This window comes from Alexandromys fortis, unplaced genomic scaffold (assembly GCF_014885135.2).
Source record: "Alexandromys fortis isolate MF-2015 unplaced genomic scaffold, M_Fortis_MF-2015_v1.1 scaffold_11, whole genome shotgun sequence".
NCBI lineage: Eukaryota > Metazoa > Chordata > Mammalia > Rodentia > Cricetidae > Alexandromys > Alexandromys fortis.
This window is the reverse complement of record NW_026067912.1, coordinates 12,472,857-12,493,742: the sequence shown is the minus strand read 5'-3', so window position 1 is coordinate 12,493,742 and position 20,886 is coordinate 12,472,857. Positions and strand designations below refer to the sequence as shown.

At 48.4% G+C, this 20,886-nt stretch overlaps 1 protein-coding gene across 5 annotated transcripts in view; it reads right to left on the bottom strand.

Annotated features, from left to right (window-relative positions):
• Positions 1 to 20,886, bottom strand: part of Kcnip1 (potassium voltage-gated channel interacting protein 1) — a 375,343-nt gene that overhangs the window by 181,056 nt on the left and 173,401 nt on the right. The window lies entirely within an intron of this gene.

The window sequence follows — 20,886 nt, the reverse complement described above, 5'->3', positions numbered from 1 at the left end:
ACGCTGAGGAATGACCCTTGACGCATAGTTGATATGACTTGTAGAAGGCAAATTTGGTAGCAAGAAGGCACTTCTGAAATTCCTGCCAATGATCTAGAAGAGAGGTGAGGAGTGGGAGGGGGAGAGAGAAGTCAGGGGACAGAGATAGGTCAGAGGTCAGGGCCACCGGACCTGTAAATTGTCAGTGACTGACATTTAAGGCAGAGAGAGGGAGCAAGAAGGCAGACCAGAGACTGGGAGCTGCGAGTCATTTAGTGGAAACCAGTGGATGAGAATTTCACTAAAGGATGGTGAGAAAGAGTGGCCCCAAATTGATTCATTTATGCTGATTAAATAAATGAATGAATAAGGAAACATGGGCATTTATAGAGGCACATAAGTACATAAATCTTCTCTTGGAAGGAGGAAGGCAGACACTCATCTGAGGGAGCACTAAGCATCCTGGGGCTACTGCTTGAAGCCCGCCTCCTCCGGGAACTTAGAGCATCCCACAGAAGCACAATATTATTAATCTTCTGGCCAAGGACGTAACTTGGTGCAAAGGGGGTTTCTGGAAAGAGGGTTGGGTATGGGTAAGGGTGGAGGTAGAGATGACTGAGGAGGAGCAACTGTTGTGGAAAGACCTATGGTTCTCAACCCAGAGGATGCTAATGTCAGGGTCTGTGCACTGGAGCAGTAAGAACAGAGGAGGATGGGGCCACAGAGACGAAAGCACCACTCCAGTTTGTCCCCAGGATTCATGGGTTCAAAGCTTTATCCCTGGAGTGGTGATGTTAAGACTTGGGTGGTACCTTTAAGAGGTGAGCCTGGTGGGAGGGCACTGAGGGTCTGTCCTTAGAAAAAATTAACATAGTTCTTCTCAACCCCCGAGTTTCCTCCTCTGGCTTCCTACTTTGCTGTGTCGCTCATCATGAGGTGATACAGCTGGGGGAAGGGGCTTCCTCAGAGTCAGTACCACACTGTCGGGGGTTTTAGCCTCCAAACAGTAACCAAAGCCAAGTTCTCTATAAGTTTTCCAGACTCAAGAGTTGTACCACAGTAACAGAAATGGGCTAATACACCATCTGCTGTGTATTTGTCACGTCAAGATATGTGGGGCTGATCGATCACCCCTGTTTAATTATGAAGTCAAGATCTGGTCTGACAAGTGCCTCAGAAAGGCTGTGGAAAGGTCACTTAGACGTGAAAGTTCATGCCCTGGGGGTTCAAGCACAGGGTTTCATTAGCTTCTCTGCTCTTGCAGAGGAGGGACTGAGGACAGCCCTCACACCCTGTCATGGTGTCACTCATCATGAGGTGATGGTCCCAACTCAGAACCCTTCTCAAAGCCTAGATTTCTTTATCCAATAAATGGGACGGGCCATAATAGTGGTTGCTTGGGGGCTGTCTGGCCAGGAGAGGTAACCACAGAGCTGAACTCAACACTGTTAGTTATTCTTGCTTTAAATGGGGCCAGAGGGGACAGCTTCATCAGTTAGGGTCTCAGCAAGACACAATGGCCTACTCACTGCAGATAATTTGAGGACAGTGTAATGAAGGGACCGTGCAGAGGAGAGGATATGTAGATAAAGCACATAGACAATGCAGTTGCCCCAGGATAGAAAGAGTAGGCGCTTGAGCACCTCAATACCCCAGCAGTGGTGGCAGGCTTTCCACGAAGAACCTGCAAGAGAGGATGGACCGAAGGAGCCCAGGAACATGACTAGCCCACTGGAGCCCTCAGAAGAGCCGACAATGCCACACTCCTGTCTCTACACTGCTGCTGGTGTTTTTGTTTAGCAAACAGCTGTAGGAGACAGAGGGCTCATTGCCAGGGCCCTCCCGGCTCGGTCTTCCAAGCTCAGCCTGTAGAAAGGCAGCATCGAACAGATCCCAAGGACAAGCGGAGAATGTTCATTCCGAGGGGGAAGAGGAGAAAGCAGGCACTTAAGGCATGCCCGTGTCATACACAGGGGAACTGAGGCTCAGTGGGGTGACATTGGTTGCCCAGGATAGAACTTGCTGGCTTGACTCATTAGCCTACTTTCACTCACTAAGCTACACCCCCTGTTAGGACTCATTTTCTTCATTTTATAGCTAACGTATCATGTACACAAGAAGAGGTAAAGTGACCCATTCAAAGTTACACGCACAACTGCCAGGACCAGGCCTCTAGACACCAGGCCAGGTGTCCCCAAGACCAGGCTGTTTCTATCCCTCAGCACCATCTTGCCTTGTTAGGACAGAAGCACATGCAAATTATGCCTAGAGGTGGCATCTCTGAGTGAATCCAAGTGAGTTAGCATGTGGCACACAGGTGGCCCTGGGGATCTATCTTCCCTGGTAGCGCTGGCCTAGGAATGAACCCTCACTTCAGTTCGCAAAGCCACCTTCCAAGGGAAACCGCGGGATATGGCCCCTCCTCCAGCAACGGTTTTCCCTGCAGCAGGGCTGCCTGGTGTGACTTCCCTCAATCCATCCTGCTGATCGTCCTGGAGACATATCCCTGAAGCCACCCGCTCCTTGGCTGCCCTCCCCACCCCGGCAGCCGTTCAGACTTCAGAGTGGGTTTTCTCTGACTGCTCTCTGCCTCTAGACAGATGCTACACAAGGCTGCCTGCCAAGGTCATTTTTAACTCTGCGCACTGCAGGTGAGGAGAGGAGACGTAAATCACAGACCAGACCGCAGGGGCAGCGCACACCTTAGGGTCTCGCAAGTGTGTGGGGGCAGGAAGGGACACTGTGCCCCTTTCCCCTCTTCACTTCAGCTTGACTGGGGTCAGAGGGACCTGGGCTAACAGCAGGGACATGCTTAGCCTCATTGATCCCTTGGTAGAGCGGAGGAGGGGAGGATCTGAAGGAGAGGGAGATGTTGAAGGTGGGGGAAGAAAAGGCTATTGCAGGACATCATTGGTTCTTGAGGAAGATGGAACCGGGCTTTTTTTTTTTTTTGCCAAGGGTAGCTCATTGGGCCTTTGTCTAATGACATACCCATCCTGCTGCTGGGAAAACTGAGGTAGGGAAGGTAAGGCTATGTCCAAAGCCACACAGACCATGGATGTTGGTGGGATGAGATGGTAAGCCAATATCTTGCCAGAAGCTAGGAGAGAGAACATGTAGATTAGAACCCAGGAGACCTTAGCCTGAGTCAAGGCTTCACCCTGGACAAGCCACGGCCACCCTCTGACCACTCTCTGGCTTGCGTCATCCTCACTGAAGGCTTGGCTCCTGTCTGGTGTGTGTGAGGGGCAGTGACGCAGCAGGGACCGAGCAAGATCCTGTTTTTGTGCGGTTTATATTCCGAGCTGTGAGCAAACCTGAGACAACTCGTGAGGTCTCTATAACTAATCTCATTTCACGCAAGACAAGATTGAACTTCATGCCTACATGGGATATTGGAGGGTAGTGATTGTGATGATTGCTTGGGTCCCCTCTCACCCTGGTGGTCTGTCCTCTCTGAGAAGCAGCCCTGCTTCCCCGACCCCAAACCCACAGCTGCAGATCTGGGAATGTCGGAATCTTATTTATTTGGTCTGCAGATGAGCGATGAGATTTTTTTCCCCCTCAAAAATAGATTTACCTTCTTAATTATGTTTGAGTTAGATTTAGCAAGATATTAATTCCCACTTCTTGAATAAACATGGAGAGCAGGTGTTTAATTTGGGTAAGGCCTTTGCAAGTGGCAAGGGAGGGCTGGGGTGCTAGTGTGTCCTTTGGGTTCATCGAGGGTGACAGTCACGGAGGAAAACAAGAGAGGCAGGGTCAGATTCCAGCCTGCCCAACCCGAGGAGTGGAAGAAAGACTGTTGCCATAGCCTGGGAAGAAACAGGCAGCTCTTGAGGGAGGATGGGACGGAGCTCTGTTCCCGAGAGTAGAGGTTTGGCCCTTTTTCTAATAACACATTTTCCCCTCAATGGGCCTCTGGGGAAGACAGTGTTAAGGGTTTGGATGTGATCTGTTCCCTCCGAAACTCCCCATTATGAAGCTCTGGGAGAATGGGAAAACAATCTGATTGTGGCGCTCAGTGGTGAGGCCTTTGTGGGAAACCGAGACTAGATAAGTCATCGGGATGGAGCCTCCTGATTGAATAAGGAGAGAGAGAGAGATCAGAGGACACACACATATAGACCCCTCGCCTCTCTGTGTGATTGCTTGTGCCACCTTGGGACCCTACTGGTAAGCAGGCCATCTTCAGAACTGTGGGATAATAATCTTTTCTGTTTGTACAGTGCATCCCTCCTCAAGTATCCATCACAGAAACCCCATAGGCTCAATGCAGGAGGCAGCCTAGGCTGGGACATTGCGTGGGGACAGCATCCAAGGCAGAGCTGGACAGGCACCCCTGCTCCTGACCCCTGCCAAGTGTCTGGGACCGCACTGGGACTGCAGTCTGTGCAGCCCCTGCTGGCTGAGCCATCGGGATGATTTAGCAGCTAATGAGAAACAGGAACTAGAACAAACAAATGAAGCAGCTACTGCCCGAGGGGGGAAACACACTCATCAGACGGCAGAGAAATGGAGGCAATCAGTACAGCCACTGTACACAGGTGCCGCTGGGCTCTGGGGCACAACTGCGGGCTGGTGGGAGGGTTACACCTGGGACCTGACACCCAGAAAATGCTGCCTCGCCCTGCAGGCTCGAGTCACCTCTACCTCATCTGAGGCACTAAGGCAGGGCAGGGCTCGGCTCCTCCTGATGCTTCTGAACCAACATATAAATTGGAAAACACTGGCGGTTCAGAACCCGGCTAGCCCATCCAGCCTAGTGAAGCACCCTCCTGCCCCCACTCTCTGCTGGAATCATAGTTATTTACGCTTTATCAGAGTGTTTGCATGTGCCCTGTTCTAGAGGAGCCTGGCTTTGGGGAGAGCTGTGTGGCTTCTCAGACCTGCAGTCCAGGAGCTGGAATGTGAACTTGCTGCACAGCAATCTTGGGATTCAAAGTCTGAGCTCTATCAGACCAAGAGCTAAGACTTGAGTGGCTCCAGGGTCACGGTCACTGCAGACTTGTGTAGAGGGCTTCTAACTCCCACTTTAGAGATGAAGAAATCTGGGCTTAGCGGTATGGCGTGACTGATCCACCATACAAGGTGATAGATCGGCATCTCACGAGGACCAGGCACCACAATGAGTGTGTCAAATACAAAGCCAGATTGCTGCCAGCACTGGAAGCCCTTCTGCTTGAACTTGACTGTTCTTTTTTGGTACCCGACACCCAACCCTAACCCTTCCCTGGGCAAAGGCAGGGAGTTCCACCCTGGCTACCTTCAGAAAGTAGAGAGCACAGAAGGTGCCCATTGACTTCTGAACAGACTTGAACAACTGCAGGTCTAGACCAAAGCTAGAGAGAAAAGGCTTTTGATTTCCTTGGCTCTCTGCATTCCAAGACCCAGGATTTGAAGGACTTGTGGAAAAGCGACAGATTCTAGAAAGCACTGTGGCGAAAGAAACCTCCAACTCACCATTCCCTCCCTGATCCTCAAGAGAAATGCGCCTGGGTTGGGAGTGGGGAAGAAGAGAAGGGAAAGGGAGAGCAGGGAAGAGGGAAGACAAGGAAAGGAGGAAGGGAAAGAAGAGAAGGAAGAGGAAGGGGCGGAGAAAGGAAGGGGAAGGAAAAAGAGAAAAGAAGATTGTGTGTTTGTTGGGGTTACTGAAAGAGTGAATGACTTTTCTCTCCAGCTGCTTCCTCATGACAGGACAGACAACCTCTATGGTGGCATGGAGTATGGGTCAGAGAACAGAGGGGCATAACATAACAGCACTGTGGTGTCTACAGGGGTATCTATGCCAACAGGCCTAACAGGTACCAGCGGACTGTTTTGCAAAAGCTCAGAATCTCCTTTAGTCCAAAAGGGTCAGAGTATGAGAGATATAAACAGATTGAAGGGGTCTTGAGTTGAAATGATGAGACTTCCCCAGGGGTCTACGATGACATGGGTCATTATATATTGTTGGCTCTCCTGAGCTGAGCACAGAACAAGCTGCATCTCTGGAGATGCCAACACCTACATGTACCATGTTTTGTCAGTGCCTGAGATGGCAAGATATTATCTCATCTAGAAGTATGGCTCCAGGGAGGAAGGAGGGGATCTTGAGTTGCTAGGATTCCATGCTTGTTTTGACAAGAACACATACCTGATGCTGAAATTAAGGTCAGTTGTAAGCAATAAAGAAAACGGAATTGCTTGTATACCCAGATCTGAGTGTGCAGACTATGAGCAAAGAAAAATGAGGTGCCAGTCCCTAGGATCAGGGTCACTTAAGGACCAGAAAAAGGAAGATCAAGGAACACTTCCTACAGCAGGTGACCCAGGAACTCAACCCTGACACCACAGAGGAGCTGAGCAGATGGGGAAGGGTGGAGGTGGCACGGATGTTCCAGGATGGAGAACTGCCTGTGCACAGGCTTGGCAGTGAGGCATCAGAGAGTGGACCGGGGCCAGGAGGCTGTGGCAAATGGTGTGAGTTGGATCCAGAGAGAGCCAGGGCAGTGTGGGGTTGCTTGTAACTGGAGAGGGTTCTGGGGAATGAATCTACTTTAAGGGCCGGCTTCCTCTGTGAGGAGTGGGGCTGGGGAGCTGGGGACTCATATATTGTTGGCTCTCCTGAGCTGAGCTACGGGCACAGAAGACAAGCTGCATTCCTATCCTCCCGCTCTCCAGGGTAATGGAACTGATCCTGCTTCTTCACAAAGCAAATGATTAAAATGTCTGGTTAGGAGGAGGCCGGCATCACAAAGTGTGCTGATTGTGAGATCAGAAGCTCCCATTGCCTTAGGATGGCTCTCCAAAGACAGGAATAATTGTTACTGGCGGACTTGCCAGGGGACAATTTGGTCTCATTATGTCATGAATTGAAGTAGGCATTTCTGAAATGTGCCAAGTTTTGCCTGAGGCGTGAGCGTCCAAGGAACCTCGCCACCTCAGGTGGTCCTCATTTCACTAACATCAGAAAAAACCTGGAGTGAGTTAGACAAGGTTTTGATGGAAGTGCAGGGTACCAGGTGCCAGCCCATGCTTCAGCGTACCTATAGTACTGCACAATTAGCTTAGTGACATTGGTGATGCAGAGATGGGTCTCACCCAGCAGAAGTCCTGGGGGAACTATTCAAGGAAGGATGCCCAATGACCAAGGAGTAGGTTAAAGGACACTGAAAGCTTTGAGTCCAGAAAAACAAAAGAGTGGACAGGTGAAGTGCAAGACTATTTTGTTGGAAGGCCAAGAGTCTCCAGTCTAGAGTCCTAAGGCATAAATTCAAATCCCGTGTCTACCACTTATAAGCTGTAACTCTGGGCAGCATTGCTAATCTCCTGTACAAGTCTGAGGTTTGTCACCCACACAATGAGGGTAACCACAGAACAATCACAGGGGTCCCTAAGAGAACACAGGGGGCGCACTGACGACAGAAACAGGAGTAGTGACAGCTACTGACGATTGTTCAGGTTGGAGAAACCTCATGTCCTTGAAGAAGGCAGGGACACATTTAGTTTCTGCTGGCCCCAGCATCCCTTGCTCTTCTAGCCTTACTTCTCCAAAGCCCTGCAACATCAACCACTTAGGTATTTCTTGGTAGTTACGTTTTTGAGCCGTTCTGGGAGGAACTAGTTTTCCTGAGCCTATATTGTGCCCCAGCACTCAATACAACATGTCTCATTTAGCGTTCGTATCAGACAGGAAGGGCAGCCCTATCCCTACAGAAAAAGAAGGTTTCAGCTGAGCCGCAGTGTGGCCAGCAGCTCCCTGTTTCAATCTAGTTGGTGCTGGGGGATGCTGTATGGCTCTCGCGGGCTTTCCAAACCCTATCCAACTCCCTGGAGAAGCCGCTCACACACATAGCTTATCTCGAACACACGGGAGCTGTTGACTGGGCACAACAATGCAAGGCCAAGAGGGATAGTTGGGAAAAGAGAGTAGGGATCCTGAGCCTTGGTTTCTAGAGCCAACTCAGGGTAGAATTGTCTAGCTGGATGTAGGTGTCCTCTGGGACAGTCCTCAGGCAAAATCATCTACTATCTCTGGCAGGCAAACCCTGCAACTCCCAGAGGACTCTCAAGCCATTTCAAATCCTCCAGCTCACAAATATCATGCCCTGACCCTCCTGATGTGCAATAAAGGGTAACTGAAAAGAAGAACGACCCTTTTAAAATGTTCATGTAAATAATTGCAAGATGATACTCATTTATAAATCTATTAATATCAACTTTGTCCCCCCAAAATGAATGCTATGTGACATTAGTTACATCATGACTCTTAAAATAAACACATTTGCTTTTTTTTTTTTTAAATACTTTCAGAGTTACTAGGAACCCAAGGACAAATAGATGGAATACAGTTGTCCTGAGATGTGCATGAATGGGGTGAGTTTGTGAGTGTGTCTGAATAATGCAAACTTACAGTACAACATCCCGCGCACACATGTCTCCAGGAGACACACTCTCAGAGGGTACCACCGTAACATAACCAGCAGCTGCTTGCTATGGTTACAGAGTATTCCTGAACAGTTTAAAAGGCCAATGCCAACAGAGTTGCCTGTTCCTGCCATGGCTATGAGCTGCTGTTGTTGATGGCAAGCGGCTATGCCACACGCTGGGTCCTCACTACAGCTGCGAGCATTCATATCCTCCCAACCCCACCATGAGCTGATAGAGGATTTGCAATGGGAGGCAGTCTATGAAAGCTTCACAAAGGTACAGGGTCAGTGCCAGAATTTTCATCCATGTCCTCCTGATGCTTGGATCCATGTTTTCTCTGGGCCAACAGCCTGGGCAGACTCAGTTTACCTCAGCTCTGCAAACATTACTTCATTCAGTTGATTCATGACTTCTGCACTAAAAACATTTAAACATTTATTTATTTGTAGGGAGGCAAGGTTGGGAGTTGTGTGTGCTACAGAGTATGTGCGGCATCCCAGAGGACAATATCCGGGAGTTGATTCTCCATCTACTGTATGGGTCCCAGGCTTTGAACTCAGGTCATCAGGCTTGGTGGTAAACCTATTTACTGGCTGAGCCGTCTTGCTACCCTCGTGTCTTTTTTTTTTAAGCAAAGCAAAATACTTACGAGTAGGGATATGTCTAACTTCAGCTCCTGCCATATGCCAGAGACCTTGGTGTAGAGGTTTGGCTTTTGATCTCAGTGTGTCATGGCTTAGAGCTCTGTGTTGGACTGCTTGTGAGAGAGTTTGGAACAAGGAACAAGCTCACCTAAGTTAGCTTTGGGATGAATGAGGGACCTGCCTGCGCTGTATCCCAAAGTGCAGGAGGCACTGGGTAAGTGGAAGGTGTGGGTGCCAGGTGAGACAGAGGCATTCCAAATAGGAGGGACAAGCGAAGAGGGACAATAGCTTAGTTGTCCCTCCCAGATGTCATTCTCCAGGTTTTGTTACCAATTTTCCAAATCTAGTAAAACTCTGAGACCCAGAAGAACAGATAGCCAATTACATTGGGCATCTGTCTCAATTCCAAATGTGTGTAACCTGAGTGTGGTGTATAGGTGACATGGAGGAAAACGTTCAACCTCTGATGCCAGCCAGCTCCACGGAGCTTGGGAAGATCAGAGAGCCAGGCTGAAACCCATCAGGCCTAGCGGGAGCCCACTCTATACATACACCGTCTTTGCCTGGCGCCCGTCTGTATTCAACTGTAGAAGCCGTGTTGCCAGGGAGGGGTGGATAGAGACAACAGATTTGACTGACTGAGTGAATATGGCTAGACTCTGTTCTCAGTCCTGAAGGAGTCTTCCCACTTTGCAGCTACCCAGATTAACAAATTAGGACACAGAATCCCTAGCAATTGACCCAGAACTGCTGGGCTGCACTGGCAGCTTTTGCCCCTATCTGTGGCTAAGATCTACACCTCCGTGGGACCACTCTTAGGAAACTCTGCAGATTGAGCTGAGATGTGGTGCATGGGGGGGGGGTCATCAAGCATGGCTGTGAAATCTGTCACTCCAGAGAAGCACCCCTGCTGGTTCTGATTCTCAGCCATCCCATTTCCCTAGAGACTCTGAACACGGAAGCAGGGTACGGGAGTGTGGTTTCTAATTCATGGACTCAGGAGGGAGACCCAGCCCATATAACCTGAACTATCACTCTCTCCCCTGGCTGAGAAGACGCGGTATACATTTCATAATTGCTCCCGTGACAGACCCCATGGAGTCATACGGCTGTCTCTGCCCCACTCCCACCTCAGAAGAAGCTACCAGAACACCCCTGCTCCTCCTCAGTCGCCTGAGGAGAAGGGGCTTGTCACATGTTTGGCTGGCGCTGCAATATTGCAGTCTGAGTCAGAGACGCACACGACAGGAAAGGTCACAGGCTCCCAAATTAACTCGAGGAAAAACTGCCAATCAGCAAAGATGCACGCCTAGCAAAGATGCACGCCTAGTTTGCAGGGAGGTATTTCTTCCTGCCTCTGCATCTGAGGTGGGGAACGCGCATGCATCCTGCTCAGAGGCTGGCCCCCCAACATACACTGCAGTGTTTCCCAGAAGTCCATGGAACCTTGCTAAAGTGCAGGTGCTTTTTGCAGGCTCCTTCCTCTTGCCAACCATTAGGGCAGGGTATTATAAATCTCTTCATTTTACAGAAGAGGAAATAGGCTTAGCAAGGTTATGGTTAAGGAGTTTGTTCAGGGTCACCTAACTGTTTAGTGATGGCAATGGGCTTAGTAGCAGGCAGCCTGCTCATGTGGGTTCTTACACCCTCTGTCTGAGACCCTTGGACACCGGGAGCCACTAATAACACCCAGAAGCCTGGTTCTTGGCCTTGGAGTCTTAACCCAATCTTGTATACAAAGTGGGGACCCAGCACATTGGGCAGTCCAGAGCCGGTGCCGGTCCTCAGTGTCCATCAAAGATCATGGACAGAAACTTTCCCAACCACTCTTGCCAACAGAAGACCCTTCATTGCTATAAGACAGAGTCATCTGAGGTGCAGACATTCCCTTCTTTCCACGATCTACTTCTCCGAGCCATGGTTCTGGAGGAGAATAATCTCTGTCCTCCTTGGCAAATTCAGAGAATGGGGCCCCCTGGAGACAGCAGCCTTCACTGTATCAGGTCCACCAAACCCCTCAGGTAGCCTGCACTGGACTAGGATGGGGAGTCACCACCTGGGATGGCCGTGAAAAGAAGTCCCTTTCCATCTCACACCTCAGCCTGGAAAGCAGACTGGCGGGAATCTAATTTCCTCTGGGCTTGACATTTCTTGAGCATCTATTCAGGATATGCGGCAAACACTCGAAGACATAGTTACCCTGCACTAATTATGTTCTGAGTGCTTAATGGGAGTTAGGTTACTGAAGCTTCCCAATAACAGCCGTATGAGATAGTTCTTTTATCACTGCAATTTCTATGTGACAGAACAGAAGAAAGAAGCACCGGGTCAACAAGGCTAGCTAGCAATAGTAGAAAGCAAGATATAATCACTTTCCGTCTGGCTCCGTTTACTCTTAGAGTCTTCTACTCCATCGTTGAATTTTTGGGCACGGCTAAAACATTCATGAGAATCTGAGGTAAGTAGCATCCAATAGCGTGAGCTGAAATGTGGGTAGCAGCTGGGCTGGCACACAGGCAGATTGGGGAGGGCCTTGGGCACAGCCTAAAGAGGTAAAGCAGTGCTGCAGGTGACAGGTGGTAAGGATGCCAGGCACAGGAAGAGATAGCAGATTTGTATTCTGCAAGACAGACCTGGAGTCACTGGGAGGCTGATCTCTAAGAAGATATGGAAAAAACGAACAGGCTACTTCAAGAAAGTCATGGATGCCCAAGAAGCCTGAAGGTGACTTTGTAGGTGGTGCTGAAGAGAAAAGGCAGGTTGTGATTTATAGAGACAGAGAATATTATATATCTATCTAATTTCTATCATCTATCTATCTAATATATCTCTATCTATCTACACACACACAGAGAGAGAGACAGATAGAGATAGAGAGAGAGAGACAGAGAGACAGACAGAGAGAGACAGAGAGACAGAGAGAGAAGGAGGGAGAGGGAGGTGTGATACAGAGCTATAGTGGCTTGGCTTCAGGTACAAGAGAAGGTAAGAAAGATTCTTGAGTCCTAGCTGGGTTTCTGGGAGGATGGGTGCGGTGTGTTGAGAAGATGGAGAGAGGACAGACATGGCCTGGTGAGCCCGAGACCCCTCAGCAGCAGACACCTAGTTGTCACTAGTGATGCATGGCTGAAGCCCAGGGGCAAAAATTGGTGCTCAAGTATTCGGTATCATTAGCATTCAGATAGGATGAGGTGTCCCAGAAAGAGGGTGACTGAAGAGAGGACAGAAAAGGGATTGAGGGTTGGGGTTGTAGTTCCGGGCACCACCTCCAGTGACTGAATGGGCAGAAGAAGAGGGACCTCATCCACTATCTGCCTCTTTTCTACTCTGCAAGCCGCAGTCCTGGCAGGTAGGATTCCTAGGAGGGGGAGGGATTATTCTCTTCTTTCAGACTCAACTCTGAGACACAGCAAGCGGCCATAGTCCCCAAACCCTGCCTCTCTACTCTGGCTCCTGCCCAGGGTTTTCCAGCAGGCTCTGAATTGTGTAATTATCCATACAATAATTATACCTGGCAGAAAGCTTCGACTTTCCTGGGGGAGGGTTTCCCAGCCACCAGCAGCCTATTCTACCTGGCTCTTGATCTGCACAGGATCAACCAACAACCCGGGGGGAGTGGGGAGGGAGCCTGTTCTGGGGGCAGCCTGTTCTGGGGGCAGGTGGGCACCTGTCAGATAGAGGCTCTGGGGGAACCTGTCAGCACCAGTCAATTTGACTTCCTGGATGTACACAGCTCCATTTTGGACGATTCCCACCTACAGGGTTCCCACCATCTCCCACAGTCCTATTTATGACCCAGAGGGAGGGAAAAAAAATCCATCAACTCTGCACAAGCAGCTAATCAGTTTACTCGGTCGCCTGGGGTCTTCCAATGTAATTATAATTCTTACTAAGGCGCTGGCGAGTGTCAGAGGCATTTCAACAACTGCCGCGGATACGATAATCAAAGCGCCAGCGTTCCTTTGTTCCAAGTCTTGTACGGAGAGGTTCTCACGAGATCTGCTTTGGAGGGAAACTCCAAGACTGGGTTGCATTTCTCTTGTTTCCTCCCCTTCCTTCTTTTTTCCTTCCAGAGCTGTCAGGAAGCCCCGCTTACAGCTGGAATCAGAGTTGAGCCATGGATGTGGCTCCCGAGTGCGTATAGCAGGCCAGAACAGCCTCGTGAGGGGCTTGAGTGTTACACAGGAGATGCTCCTGGCCGCTTCCCAGAGACCTCGCAAGATGGCATTTACCTTGGCGAATTCCCCAGCCTCTGGCAGACAGCCGGGAGATTCGGAAGCCTGATTTTGCTGGCACATCCAGCAGGGTCCCATCTGTTAGGAGAATACTCCCGTTAACTCGGATCATGAGACCATGCTAGAAAACACAGCGTTCAGAACCAGGATGCCAAAGCTGCCAGGACCAGTATCACCTCTCTCTGAGGCAATGTGCAATCTTAGATGTATAGGGATGCTGGGTGAACCACTGGGATGCTTAATGGCATTGGGCTCTAGCCGTCTGCTGCCTCTCCTTCTGCAGATGGAGGCATGATCATATAGGTCTTTTGTCCCAAGAGGTTTGGTGTAAATCTTTTTCTGTTGACATCTGCTTCCTGAGCTATCCAGGCTGACCAAGTGACATCTGAACTCATATTCTGGAAAGCCCCAACAGGATCCAGCTAATTTGGTTGTCATCCCTCAGCTAATGTTTGTGGCAAACCTGGATGTGTGGTCTTGCTCACCTCTCCCACTGTATGCTTCTCCGAGATGGGTTGTTCTAGAGCTGGGCATGGGTCAGACTTCTTCTCCCTCACTGCAACTAGATGGAGCTGGGAAGTGTGATCCCTCAGAGGAATGTGAGCCCAAGTAATACTTGCCTCTTCTAGGCTACAAAAGTGGTTATAAAATGGGGTGCCATTTCCCCACCTTTTCCTCGACACGAAAGAGGCCCTGGGTTGATGGAATGACAGGCGGAAGGAGGCTGGGAGTCGGTCCTTTGTGGAGGAAAGTTGCATGCATTGGAAAGACACAGACATTGTCCCAGGGAATGGTCAGTGAAATTTTGCTAATTAAGCCACTGAAACTTTGAGGTTTATTTGTTATGGCAGCCAGGGCTATTGGGTCTAAAGTATAAATTACTCTACGCCTCCCACCGGAGAGTACAGTTGTCAGCCAATCTGAGCATTAAATATTTTGAAAGAGTTCAGATTCGCATTCACACACCACCTCTTAGCTCACTCCCAGAGGTGACCGAGGGTATGTGCTGTGTGCGGATGTCACTCTTTCCAGCTGGCTCTCTCTCCCAGATGATGCTCCTTGTGGGTCCTGAGTTAAAACTAGGACGTGGTTGGTGGGATTCTGAAAGGCTGGGGATTTGTACAAATAGACAAACTCACACATGACTAGAACTCTCTTACAACATTGAAGGGCAGTTCTACACACTGCACACATGCACACACGCATGCACACACATATGCACAAGGGAGCATAGGTTGCAGAGAGCAACAGGACAGCTGTGCAGAGTTGAAGGAGTTGGGAATGTGCACTTAGTCAGGTTGGGAACACAGATAATGTTGTCCTCTCCCCCAGTTGGTAGCATCTGCGTGGAGCGCTGTCAAGGAAGATCCTGAGGTCACACTGTATACAGAAGGAAAAGGTTCTGTGACGGGTGTTCAATATCTGCCACGAGTAATGGATGAGGGGATGACAACACACGCCAAGAATTGTCCTATTTGTTACAGTCGTTAGACTTGTGATTGTAGAGGAATCTGACTGTGTCAAGTTCAGAGTCTGGCCAAACCTCAGCAACACAAATAACTATTACCCCTCAAATGCATGCCCACTATCGAAGAGGTATCCTCCATCGCAGTGTTCCAAGGAAGGGGGCTGCATCCTTATCTTACAAATGATGAATCTGAGGCCTCAAATATAGTAGGCTTTAACTCAAGATCATATGGTCCATGAAGGCTTCCTACCTTCTGAGTCTGTGCATGTCATCACAGGAAGAGACTCTGAATCAGGGGGCGGGGCAATAGTGGCCGTCGGGCGTGCAGCATCTGTCTCCTGGCATGGTAGAGCAATGGTGGGAACAGGACAACCATGGGGAGAGCGTGTAGATGCCATGCTTAGGCAGGGAGATTCACAAAGCCTTTATCTTTTGAGTTGGTTTGTGGTTCCCTGGAAATTTTGAAAGTCAGCCAGAAAAGGAGGGAATTGGAGAGAAAGAAGATTCTTGCCTTGTCAATTAAATGATGCGTGAGGGCCCAGGGAAAGGGAAGGAATGGGAGATATGGCAATCAGAGCTGGCGTTTGACCTCCTGGTCCTTCAGGTTGGGTAGGAAACACCATCCCCAAGCCTCGTCTTTCCCAAATGCCAAATATCTGGTGGTAGGTACAGAATCTCAGATCTAAGGGGGCAAACACTGCTCCTTCCCTCCCCAGCTACGTGACCTCAGACTGTTGTTCCTCACGGCTCTATCCTGAGATTCCATTTTCTTACCTCTGAATTACAGGTGGCAACACTCTCTGCCTCGTGGGGTAGCCCTGGCATTAAATGAGACGATGTAGAGGAGGTGCCCAGCACAGGGTCTGTTGTGAGACACGCAGTAGCATGTGTTCTCTCTCCACACATGTGCACACATCAAATGCCCTTTAAAGAATAACTGCTGTGTGATGCACGGAGCCCCTGTGTGGTATTAAAACTGCGAGGGTTTGCCCTGCCTCAGTTTCCACCCTTTGCAGAAGGTGTGTTGGTGCTTTGTAACCTGTCCATCACTCTTCTTCTCTCCTGCACCATGTCTTTGCTGGAGTTCTGTCTACCTGGCTCCCTTTTTCTACATCTGTTAACATGGACATTCCTAACATGTAAAAAAAAAAACTCAGCAATTATCTCTCCCATGTGGACCACTTCCTTGGGGTGGATAACAGCTATGTGAGCTCCCCGTGTTTACAATTTCTCTTTCAGACTCTTCCTTCCCCTCCCCCTCCTTTTCTTTCTTTCCTTCCTGGTTTTGTTTGAAGATTTTAGGGGAACTGTAAATCAATTCCAGGGACATATAAAGGCTGCAGGCAGCTCTAGTCCCCAAACCACTTTGGTCTTTCCATTTCCTCCCGTCCGGGGCTGCCTGAGAGACGAATTCTCACCCTAGCTCCATTTTACACTTCATTTTCCATTATTTTCCCAAGGAGCCCATGTGGTCAGTATTACCAACCTCATGGGACTCATGGAGAAACCAAGGCTCATCCAAAGTAGTAACCTAAGGCCACACAGGCAGAGAAAGACACAGCATGGTTTCGACCTAAGACCAGTCGGCAGCCAAATCCTTGTTTTGCAGAATAGCCCTTGTCCAAAGGCCTAGGCTTATTCTCATCTTTCTCCATAACATGTGATCCATTTGAAGGGTCCCATGGGCTCAGAATTATCAGGCCAGATACCCAAGACAAATGGCAGCCATGCCTATTACACCAGAGACACAAAGGTCCGGTTTGATTCACAAGCTGGTGCTTCAATCTCTCCAGTCGGAATAGAAATAATAATTCTCAAGGGCTACACTTTCTTGGGCCCTTACTATGTGCCCCAAACCCCATGCAAATTCTATACTACGAGCATGTGGTTACAGGCAGACCCCAGTTTATAACAGCTTGACTCAATGCTTTGTCAGCTTGGCTGTGGGGTGGAAGTGACACACATTCAGTAGAAACCATATTTTGAGTTTGGATCTTTCATGAGCCAGGGAGATGCAGAATAACACTCTCTCAAGATGCTACCAGCTCCAGATCACGGGAGGAAAGCACCAGCTCCCTGCAGTGAGCTGTGTGGCTGAGCTGAGATGTTAGACAGGCTGACTGGATTCGATTCATTTTGATGTTCATAACATGTTTGGTTTAAAACAGTTTATCTGGGCATAGCTTTATCTTATGCTTAACAACCTGTTTTTTTTTTATCTATACACAATTAATGGAGTGTTTTGGTGCCTCTAACTTGCCTACAGGGTGGACTGTGGAGCCGCTGGCACTTGAAGCCACTTATGAAGTGTCTCCTAGAGTGGGTGGGGACTGAATGCCAAAAACAGCTCCAGTCCATGTATACCTCTTGTTCCCGGTGCACAGCAAGGTTACAAGGAGGGAGCAGTGACGCTCCAGAAGTGACTGGCATGGGATGCCATCTCTCCACAGGTCTTTGGAATAAACAATCAAAGAATTAGTGCAGAGCTATGGTGGGCTTGGGGGAGGTCCAAGGAGTCAGGCCAGGCTGACACCTAAGGGTTCCCAGGGCATAGTTTTCCAAATTTGCCAGAAAAGAGTGGTTTCAGGGCCCAGACTGCCTTGGTGCTACTACAAATGTATTTTGAGGTGATAAAGAACTGATACCAAATAGCCACTGTGGGATGCTCAGGGATGAGACATTTCACTCTGGGTCCTTCTGCAAGTATCTTCTGTCACTGCACAGATATTTCCTGCAGACATGACTGCATACTGAACACGGTATCATGCTGTGTGTTGGAATGCAAGTGTCAAGAAGACAGTCAAGATGACATCTATCCTGAAGTACAACTGCATAAGGGAAGAAATCTCAAGGCATGGGATATTTGTATTACTCTTTCTTCCTTATGACAAACACATATAGAGGAGGGGCTCAATCTGTGGGAGCTGCAAACCCCGTGAAACCCAAGACAATGTAGTACACAGGTGATGAATGTCCCAAATCCTCCATTGCCTCTACCACCACTAATATCACTCCACCAACACCACCATGACTTGTACTTGCTTACTTCCCACATCACCTGTGTAGCCGCCACCACCTCATTGTGAACAGCACTGACCCTACTACAGTTATCCCCATTACTATTAACATTGTTGTTCTGTGTCAACACCAACAGCACACATCTCATCACCGGTTCCATTAATATCATTGTCACCAACACTTACACCGTTGTCAGTAACATTATCCCTATAATACTCTAATCACTATCTCTAATCACACCACCTCCGCCACCACCATCATCACTACCTCTATTACTACCGTTTTTACCAATATCCCAACCATAGCCATCATTAACAACCGCTAGCCACAAGCATCATGACCGTCTTGAAAATCATCCCAACCACTATGACTGTTAATCTGACATCAACAATCACCGCTTGTCTTACAGCTTGATAAGCACTTACATTACATCAGTCCATGTAACAAGCTGGTGAGTGAGTCCCATGATTACTGTGAATCACAGACAAGGAGACTGATGTACAAGGAAGAATCCAACAACTCAATTAACAAGGACGGGCCTTCAGTTCTGCCTCACCCTAAAGGCTGGACCGACTCTCAGCTATTTGGAATGGCCTCCAATATGCTATATTGCTTTAGACCAGCAGTTTTCAACCTGAGGGTCATGAACCTTTCAGAGGGGTCACCTAAGTCCATCCGAAAACACAGATATTTACATTACAATGCATACCAGTTCAAAACTACAGTTATGGAGTAACAATGTTATTTTCATTTATGGTTTATGGTTGGGGGTCACCGCAGCATAAGGAACTGTATTAAAGGGTCGCAGCATTAGAAAGATTGAGAAGCACTGCTCTATCCAATGCTCTGTGATGTCTTTATCTATGTATATGCTATGGGGGCTCAAAGGGATGCCGAATGCCATTGCCGTATGATTGCAATTAGAAACATGGCCCTTGTGTATCACTCTGAGATATGACTTCAAGTCACTAAGTGCCAACTCTGTGCCTAGAACCAGATTAGGCTTCAAGAGGCTCAGAATGGCAGAAAGAAGGCCCAGGTTTTGAAAGAAGGATGCTGGAGTTAGAGAGACAAGCATGTTCACAGGAATGGTCATACAAGAGGCCGAGACAACCAATGGTTAAGTCAAGTGGATAACCAACAAATAAATTGCTTAGAGGAAGGGTGGGGGAGGAAAAAGGGGCGGAGGACAGAGTAAATGTGATCATGGGGAAATGTCTTGGTTGGATGAAAAGACAACCCCACCCTCTCCTCCTACAGTCCTTTCTTCTCCCTTGCCATCTGCTACCCTCCAGGACCCGCCTTCTTGAATATGAGAAACTTGATTCTGGTCTTTGCTTCCATTCTCCTCCCATCTGTTTCTGACAGTCATTTCATTATCAGCCTCTGAGTCCCCAAAGCATAAGACAGCTCGTTTGGTTTCACTGCCTTCTTTTTTCCTGTTGCCTCCACCACTTTGCTTACATTGTTCCTTCTTCTCAGGACGTCACTAACCTCCCCACTTTCTGGGTTGAATCCTAGCTCTTGTGTTCAACTTTCTTGCTACCTCCTTTGGGCATCTTTGGGTTCTCTAAGCTCTGACTCTCAGATAGAAATGCTCCCTCCTTCCTGCGGATCCCCATAGTGGTACCCATTCTATAGAGCAACTGTGTGACACATGAGATGCAGCCTAGCCCTGTGACTAAGCATGCAGGTACTTGAATCCAAGCATTGGGTCCAAGTCCTAACTCAGCCACTCATGAGAAAAGAGTGAACTGAATACCCTTGACTCTTCATGCCTTGGCAAAGTAGTTCCGGGACCCAGTGGTAGAAACAACCTGAGAATGCTCATGTGTCTTATACAAAACATATAGTGTTTTTATGCTGCCTCCACAATCCTCCTATGTACCTTAAAATATTTCAGGGTGACTACTGCTACCTCAGAAAGCATCCACATGTCACTTTGTATGTATACTTGGTACTTGGGCATAGTGCTCAGTGTGTTATCAATTCAGGTTTTACCTTTTGAACTTTCATTTCTGACTATTTCCCACATGAGGTGGGTTGAATCTGAGGAAACAGAGCTTACAGAAACACAGGGATAACCCGTCTACCCATGCTTTTTATTCTCTTGTCTGGAACTAGTGTTTACACCCTTTGGTACTGTGAGGCTTAAAGAGAACTAAACTGCTGGAGTGTTAGGTGACAGCCCACAGCTTCTCTCCTCTCTGCGTTACTACCAGAGTGTAGAGCCTCAAGGATAAAGGCTTCAGATTCATTCAGATCTGGTGGCAATTCCTAGTCCTTCTGCCGTCACCTGGGAAACTTGGGCAAGTCACTTCTTCCAGAGCCTCAGCTTCCTTATCTACACGTACTCACTGTATATGAGATTGTATCTGTACAAAGTGCTTCTCTCCTCAGGATGCTATAAGGCAGTGGTTCTCAACCTGTGTGTGGGTCCTGATCATTTTGGGGATCAAACAGTTCTTTCACTGGGGTCACCTAAGACTGCCAGAAAACACAGATATCTATGACTCATAAATAGCAAAATTATAGTTATGAAGTAGTAACAATGATAGTCTTATGTTTGGGGTTTACCACAACATAAGGAACTGTATTAAAGGCTCACAGCAGCACCAGGGAGGTTGGGAATCCCTGCCCTAAGGGTTCCAGTGGTTTACAGCATCAGAGCACAATTTACAGGGCACAATGAGCCATGTAAACGTCTTGCAGGCTCCTCTGGTTTCTACTCTAAGAACTATTTAGCCATCATTTTTTCTCTTGCTGTTATTCTGTCCACACTGTGCACAGCCTCTGGTACACAGTAGGTGTTCAGAGCACCTTTCTTCTTGTTGTCTGATCCAGTTCCAATACGGAGACGACAAAAGTTACATTCAAGATGCTCCTACAGCATCAAATCAGAGGCACCAGACACTGAATAAATGTGTTTTGACAACACATTATACTCAAAATTTATTACCAATGTAGTCATCATGGGAAGAAATTCAAATAGTCATTGACTTTTTTTTTTTTAATTGTTTTTGTCTTGAATTGTCTCAGTAGCTGTTAGTGGGCAGTTAAGAGATGACATCATTTTACATTAGGGTCTACGAGGCTTGGAGTTCTAATCCAATCCAGTTCTCATCGTGTA